Source organism: Meles meles, chromosome 4, assembly GCF_922984935.1.
Source record: "Meles meles chromosome 4, mMelMel3.1 paternal haplotype, whole genome shotgun sequence".
Lineage (NCBI taxonomy): Eukaryota > Metazoa > Chordata > Mammalia > Carnivora > Mustelidae > Meles > Meles meles.
The window spans coordinates 162,435,767-162,443,441 of record NC_060069.1 but is presented as its reverse complement, the minus strand read 5'-3'; positions in this window follow the sequence as shown (position 1 = coordinate 162,443,441).

Genomic DNA, 7,675 nt, shown 5'->3' with positions numbered 1-7,675 from the left:
CCCGAGGCTCCCGCGCTGCCCCCGGGGGCTTCACGCTGTAGGACTGGGTGATGGGGGTCCCTGGGCGGCTCGTGTTGGAACCCGTGTGTCCTGGGGGCAAGGCCGACGCGGGCGGCAGGCGCTGGCCCAGGCGGGAAGGAGGGCAGGGCCTCAGCGGTCCAGCTTTTGGAGAGCAGGGACATCCTGATTAATGCTCCGGCGGCGTGGAGGCTGCTGTGTGCTAAGCCCAGGCCCCACGACCGTGCGTCAGCTCCCCCAGGCCCGATGGGGCCGACTGTCATGCAGCTGCGCAGAGGAGGACGCAGGAAGACAAACCAGGCCTTACAGACGCAGGGACACGTGCCGCTGGGCCAGAGCCCTGGGGCCTGCGGGGCCGGACCTGCTAGCCGCTGTCCTCACTGCCTGCTCTGGGTCCTCCTCCCTGAGTTCCACGGCCCTTGGCTCTCAGGAGGGCCTCGTGACTCTCTGCCCACCTCACCCCTCCCCCCCTTCATCTCTCACCTCCTGCCCCTCTGCTTTTCTGGACAAACCTCCTGAGCACCGGCCCCCCTTCTTCATCCCTACCCCTCCCACCTTCAGCCCAGGTAAACCCAGAGCACTTCGGGGGAAGAAGCTGATAGGCCCCCGGGACCCCAGACTCTAGTACCCTCCTCCTTGACAGAGGGCCCGGGTTGAGGTCAAAACCCTGGGCTCGACATTTTGGTGAGCTCGCTTTTCACTGGGCTTTGGAAAGGTCCTCACTCCCAGGGCGCCCAGGGACATACGCTAGTCACGGGAGAGTCCCCTGGAGGAGCTGGTAAACCGAGTCTGGCCCCAGGGGCACCTTTTCAGCGGCAAGTGCTTTGGAGATGATTCAGGTGGGGCAGATAAGGGAATGTCAGTTATTTCTTGAGCACCATTAGTGCTCACCATCTGTCCTCAAACAAACCTCTTCCCTGGGGACAGATAGCGAGGACCTTGCGAAACCGCCCTTCTGCGGAAAAGATCCTCCACAACCCGCCAGGCAGGTGATGGGTGGGGCGCCTCGCAGCCCCTGTGTCGGGTGGGGGAGGGGTGCAGAGCCCCACCGAACTACCGCCCAGCCCTTCCACCGCAGACCTGCCCTTCCTGGGGAGGATACAAAGTGCAGTCCTGCAGGCTTGCTCTGAGCTGATTAGGAAGAGGCAGCTGACTGCCAGGTCCCTCCGGGAGAGGGTGGCCGGAGAGGCAAGTGGGTGGGCTCCAGAAGGTTCCCAGAAAGTGGTTCACCGAGAAAGAACGGAAGGAATCTGTGGCTGAGCCTGGTGTGTTTGGGGCCCTCCAGACCCAGGTGTGTGCGCAGCTCTGTGCCCTGATTATTACACCTTCAGAGAGTTCCCCTGGCGCTGGAACCGCCCTTGGGCCTGGGTCCTTCCCCCCACCCCCGCCAACACCACAGGGGACTATGCCCTGGGAAACGGCTGGCTGAGCCCATCCCCCGAGCGGAGTCACCTTCCACGGACAGGCTGCCTATTACGGGTTGACTGTATTCCCCCAATTCACATGTCCTAGTCCTGAACCCCAGTACCCACGAGGTGTGACCTCGTTTAGAAACAGGGCCTTCCGCAGGTGTCATCGAGTTACAGTGCAGTCCTTACGGCGGGCCCCCAGTCCAGCACGACTGGTGTCCTTATGAAGTGGGGGGCACACTCTCCTCCGCAGCCCCCAGAAGGAACCAGCCCTGTTCACACCCTGGTCTCGGGCCTCTGGCCCGCAGAGCTGGGAGAGAATCCGTTTCTGCTGCTGAAGCCGCCCGGGGACCTTGGTCAGAGTTTGGGCTTCACCCCGGCGCATCGCCTGCTGGCCATCGAGCTTGGCCCCTGACCGGTCCCAGGCGCTGGCACGGGTCCCGAGGAAGCAGACAGCCGTGGAAGCAAAAGCTGGCGGGGCTCAGCTCACGTCGTGTGTCCCAGGTTTCTGCGGCCTTCCCAGTGTTGTGTCCTGCCAGCACACCGTGAATACGGACTTCAGCCCCAGGAAAAGCCATCACGGTCCCCAGGCTCCTCCCGGCCAGGGTGCTGCCTCTGATGTCGGCTACAAGGGAGGGGGTTCTCCAGAGACTTAACCGCTGTCATCGCTATTACGTTGTCTGTTGAATCCCCCAGAATCACACGTTGAAGCCATAGCCGTCAGAGTGATGGCTTCTGGAGCTGGGCCTCTGCGAGGTAATGAAGGTCAAGGGATGTAAGGGGCGGTGCCTGACTTGGGAGGTTTGGGTCCTTAGAAGTGGCGGCAGCAGAAGGGGTCCCTGCGTGCAAGCTGAGGACAGGCACGCGAGCACGCCGTGAGCGGGAGAGGACACCTGTACGCTGGGAAGCGAGCTCTCACGGGCACCAAATCCGGCCAAGTCCAGGGGAACCTTCGAGTTCCAGCGCCCGGAACTGGAGAATTAAGCATCTGTCCTTGGAGCAGCCCGGCCTGTGGGATTTTTGTCCCAAGCTAAGATAATCACTGCAAACATCCTTCTCCCTGGTGGGCCAGGCCATTCTTCGATGCCCTGCTCTACGGCCAGACCGCAGCACCTCGCAGACCACAGTGTCTGACGCATGGGACCAAGGCACGCACACCAACAGTGTCTTTCCCAACGCCGGCTTTCTTCATTCCTCAAGGTCAAGGTGCTGATGAGGCAGGGTCAGGATTCTAAACTCAGCGACATCTCCCCACGTGTTGACCTTGGCTTCTTACGGGTCACACGGAGCACAGCACGAGACGGGCCACACAGAACATTAGGCCGAACAGGCCGTAGAAGCGAACAACCCCCCGTGACATCAGTCTGTGAGTGCACCGTGGAGATAAGGTCTCCGTCGGTCCGCGTCACCTCCCAGCACTCACTGCTGCTTATGTCAGGGAGGGTCTCGGTTCCTCCTGGAGATCAGTCAGGCAGAGCCTGGGCAGCAGCTGCCGTTTGAAGTGGTTGGACACGCAGGGTCAGGGTCTGAGAAGTCGGTTTGCTGCGAAATCCTCCCTTTGTAAAGGGCTGGCATCGGTCCTGGGCCCTGCCGACCTCCCCTGCTTCTGCTGGTCGTCGGTCCCGGGCCGTGGTCGGCCGGTGCTGGGCCACCGCAGGACCCCCGAGAGCTCACCTCATGGCTTGACGCACGCCCCTGCTGGACGAGAGAGACTCCGCGGTGCTTTCTAAAGTGTCATTGCACTAGGCACTCTCTGTCCTGCCGGGTGGGTTTTGTTCTAGGCTGAGAGGTGGCCCAAGGTAGGATTTCGTTCTTTTTCACAGGGTGAGGTCAACAGGTTGGGAGGGGCTTTCATTGAAAAGGTAGCCTGCCACTCGAGGTTTCCAAGAGGTCAGGGCGCCCACACCACACAGGGCCACATGGGCGAGCACCAGGTGGGTTGGAAAGGGGGTGCACAGGCAGGAGACTTTATTGGGGTTTCGAGGAGAGAGGCAAGGCAAGGCAAGCCGGATGGACATCGATTGGTTTGAATACCTTTGGCCGGCTCTGGGGTCCGGGGCTGTCTCGGTTGTCTGGCCCCTGGGCAGAAGGATGGCAGGAGAAGGGGCCTGGACGTGGGTGTGGGCTGCTTCCTTTGCATGGGAAAAGGCCCTTTTGCTGTCTCTGAGGGTCAGCTGGCCCCGAGAGGGACAGTCTCTCCCCAGACAGCCAGGCCCAGATGCCGGGGCTCGGGGAATACAGAAAATAGGGCAACGCAGTTCATGTAGCAGGGTGAGCTCTGGACTCGGGAGTCACACTGGCCGGGCAGATTACAGCTCCTCATGGCCGTAGGCATCTTGGAGTGACAGGTCGGGCCAACTCTTGGACTCAGTGTCCCCCATTTCTTCCAGTGTGGAAGTAAGAAGAGTGTATCACAGCAGTGTGGAGGGGACCGTGGAGACAACACCCGGGCGGGGCACCGGGGAGGGTCCCCGGGAGTCTCCTCCGCATTATTTATCAGGATTCCCTGGTCTGGGGGAACCGAGCAGGTGGAACGTTTCAGTCTCTGCTGACTGCTGGACTCCAAGCCGCCATTTCCGTGGGACGAAGACTCTAGTTTGAAATCCCCCCGTATTCACGAGCGGCTCCATCCTTCCGAGAACAGGCTTCTGGGCATTGCTCAGTTCCAGAATGTTTTTTTTATTAAATTTTTAAAGTAAGTTCCATGACCATCTTGGAGCCTACCATGGGGTTGAACTCAGGCCCCTGAGATCGAGACCTGAGCTGAGATCGAGAGTCAGACGCTCTGGACCCCTGCTGTTGAGCCACGTGTCAGGCTCCGGGCTTAGCCGGGAATCTACTTGGGAGTCTCTCTCTCCTTCTCCCTCTGCTCCATGCCCTGCTCTCTCTCTCAAATAAATAAGTAAAATGTTAAAAGAAAAAATGAAGAAGAAAGTCTGATGCTCAAGAGACTAACCCACCAGGTGCCCCAGAATGTCCTTAAGAAGCAATGAGTGGGGCGGGGACCTGGCTGGCTCCGTTGGAAGCACGTGGGACTCTTTTTTTTTTTTTAAATTTTTTTTTAAAGATTTCTTATTTATTTGACAGAGAGAAAGAGATCACAAGTAGGCAGAGAGGCGCAGAGAGGGGGGTGGAAACAGGCTCTCCGCTGAGCAGAGAGCCCGATGTGGGACTCGATCCCAGGACCCTGAGATCATGACCTGAGCCAAAGGCAGCGGCTTAAACCACTGAGCCACCCAGGCGCCCAGCACGTGGGACTCTTGATCTCAGGGTCATGAGTTCGAGTCCCACATGCAGGACTTTACTTGGAAAACACAAAGCAACACCCAAAGCAGCAACTGCAGAAGCCCAGGCCTGGGTTCCGGGGTGTCCTTTATTCTGACGGATTATCTCTTTCGCTTTCCTCGTGGGAAGAGCCATGACTTTTTTGAACCTTAAGAGAGCACTTTGGGTCAGAGTCTTCAGGAACTCGCCAGAATCCCTCGATTCTTTCCTGACCGGTGCGGGTGTGGCTTTGCTTTTTAAGCCTCAGACAGGCTGGTCAGGTTTGAGACTCACCTTGCGGTGCTGGGCCAATGAGCTGGTCACCGTGACGACCTCCGGGCTGTCCCCGACCCTGCTCCAGGCCATCTGGAGAGTTTTCTCCCAAGAGTTCAGAGAAACGTGTAATAAGTCACCTGTAGGGGCGCCTGCGTGGCTCAGTCGTTAAGTGTCTGCCTTCGGCTCAGGTCATGGTCTCAGGGTCCTGGGATCCAGCCCGGCATCAGGCTCCCTGCTCAGCAGAAAGCCTGCTTCCCTCTCTCTCTCTCTCTGCGTGCTGCTCTGCCTACTTGTGCTCACTCTCTCTGTCGAATAAATAAATAAAACCTTAAAAAAAAAAGTCACCTTTAGTCCGTGAGGGGCTATCGCTCATGGCTCCCGACCCAAAGAAAGAGCCTGGAGCGTCCCCCGTTCTTTCTGGCCCGGCTTTACGGGGCATGTTTCTTCTTTCTCCTTAGTGAAACTTCAGGTCGGAAAAGAACCCAAATCCGGGCCAACAGTCATGGATTTCAGACCCCTGAGTCGTAGCACATTGTTCACGGAGGAAGAGCAGAGGGAAAGCAAGGAACTGGCCGTCGCAGTAGCAGTTCTGGGAAGGGGAGTGGCTGGACGTCCGAGCCGTCTGAGCGGACCCGGCGCACTGACCGTTCTGGCGACCGCTCTCTCTCACTGTGCCCCACGGGGACGGGTAACAGTCGCAAGACAGTCTCATGTCGTAGACCCCTCGGGGAGACACAAACATCACAGGGAAGAAAATAGAAACCACAGCTCTGCGTCCCGAGGGCAGACGGGGTTCGCGTCGTCTTTCTCGGCCCGTCTGTGTGCGTTCATGTGAATGTGGTAGGTGCTCGAGACACAGACCGACGTGAGACTTTCTTCTTAAGATTTATTTATTTGGGAGAGACAGGGAGATAGGGAGATAGAGGGGGAGGGGAAGGGGCCGAGGGAGAGAGAGAATCCCAAGCAGACTCCATGCTGAGCGCAGAGCCGGACGCGGGCCTCGATCTTAGGACGCTGAGATCATGACCTGAGCCCAAACCAAGAGTCCGACCCTTAACCAACTGTGCCATCCAGGCGCCACTTGAGACTTTTTTTTTTTAAAGATCGCAATTTGTGGACACCTGGGTGGCTCAGTGGGTTAAGCCTCTGCCTTCAGCTCAGGTCATGATCCCAGGGTCCTGGGATCGAATCCCGCATGCAGGGTCCTTGCTCAGTGGGGATCCTGCTTGTCTCTCTGCCTTCCCCTCCCTCTGCTTCTGCCCCCCTCCTCCATCCCTCCCTCTCTGATAAATAAATAAAATCTTTAAAAAAAAGATTATGCTTTTTTATTTTTTAAAGATTTTATTTATTTGACAGACAGAGATCACAAGTAGGCAGAGAGGTAGGCGGAGAGAGAGGAGGAAGCAGGCTCCCTGCCGAGCAGAGTGCCTGATGCAGGGCTCAATCCCAAGACCCTGGGATCATGACCCAAGCCGAAGGCAGAGGCTTTAGCCTACTGAGCCACCCAGGCACCCCAAGATTATGCTTTTTTAAAAAAATATTTTATTTATATGGCAGACGGAGATCACAGGTTGGCAGAGAGGCAGGCAGAGAGAGAGGAGGAAGCAGGCTCCCCGCTGAGCAGAGAGCCCGATGCGGGACTCCATCCCAGGACCCTGAGATCATGACCTGAGCCGAAGGCAGCGGCTTAAGGCACACTGAGCCAGCGCCCCAAGATCACAACTTTTAATGGATGATGTACATTCATAATATTACATTTTTACACCTCCCACATGTCCTCCAATATTCTTAGTGACCTTCTCTGGCTGGTTCACCTCCCTCCCATGAAGCTACAAGAACGTCTTACTGGACGGTCGCGTCCCGCGCTCCCTGTGACAAATACTTCACTAGACTTACTTGTGAGTAAATCCTCACGTGCATTCCTGACGACTCAGTACAAAGTCGTTGACGAGCAATGACGGTACACGAGTCGTTCGCACCTTTTGCTTCTAAAGGTGAATTGTCCAATTTCACTCCCCTCAGTCCCTGACAGTCATTGGTCATTGTGACTCGGCTGCTTCAGGACCACCAGGGATCTCTGTTTTCAAGGAATCCTTAAAAATTGGCAAATCAAAAGCATAGGAGACAACTTCGGGTGTGACTCCGTATCATTTCTCCCTAGAGTGTTCTGGAAGTCAAAAGGCAGATAAAAGGGATGAATGTAATTGTGGGCTGTGTGCTTCTGAAATCACACTGGGCAGGGTGACCTGGTCCGGGTCGTGTCCCCTCAGAGGCCATGGGAGCCCCGGGCTCACACGCCCTCAGCACCACCTGTGGGCCTCACGCGGGAGGGCGGCGGCCCAGGGGGTCCCCTTCAGCTTGCCAGCGCCTCATCTGGAAAACGGTCACAGGGGCCCGTGGGTGGTTCTGGTGGAAACCACACGTGGCACACACGTGGCACCAGCCAGTGCTGCCCAGGTCCCAGAGGAGTTCAACCGTCCTCTGGCCGGGAGCCGCCACGGCCAAGACCACACGCGGTCCGGCCTGCAGCGACACAGGCCGTATCCTGACTCAGACTGCTTCGTATTTGGGGATAAATGAAATATATCACCGAAGTGGATTTCACCTGCTTTTTGTTTGTTTTTTAATGTGGCTCCTGGAAAGTTGGAAGGGACAGCTGTCCCCACGTTTCCAACGGCGCTGGCACTTCCACGAGTGGCCTGCGGTCC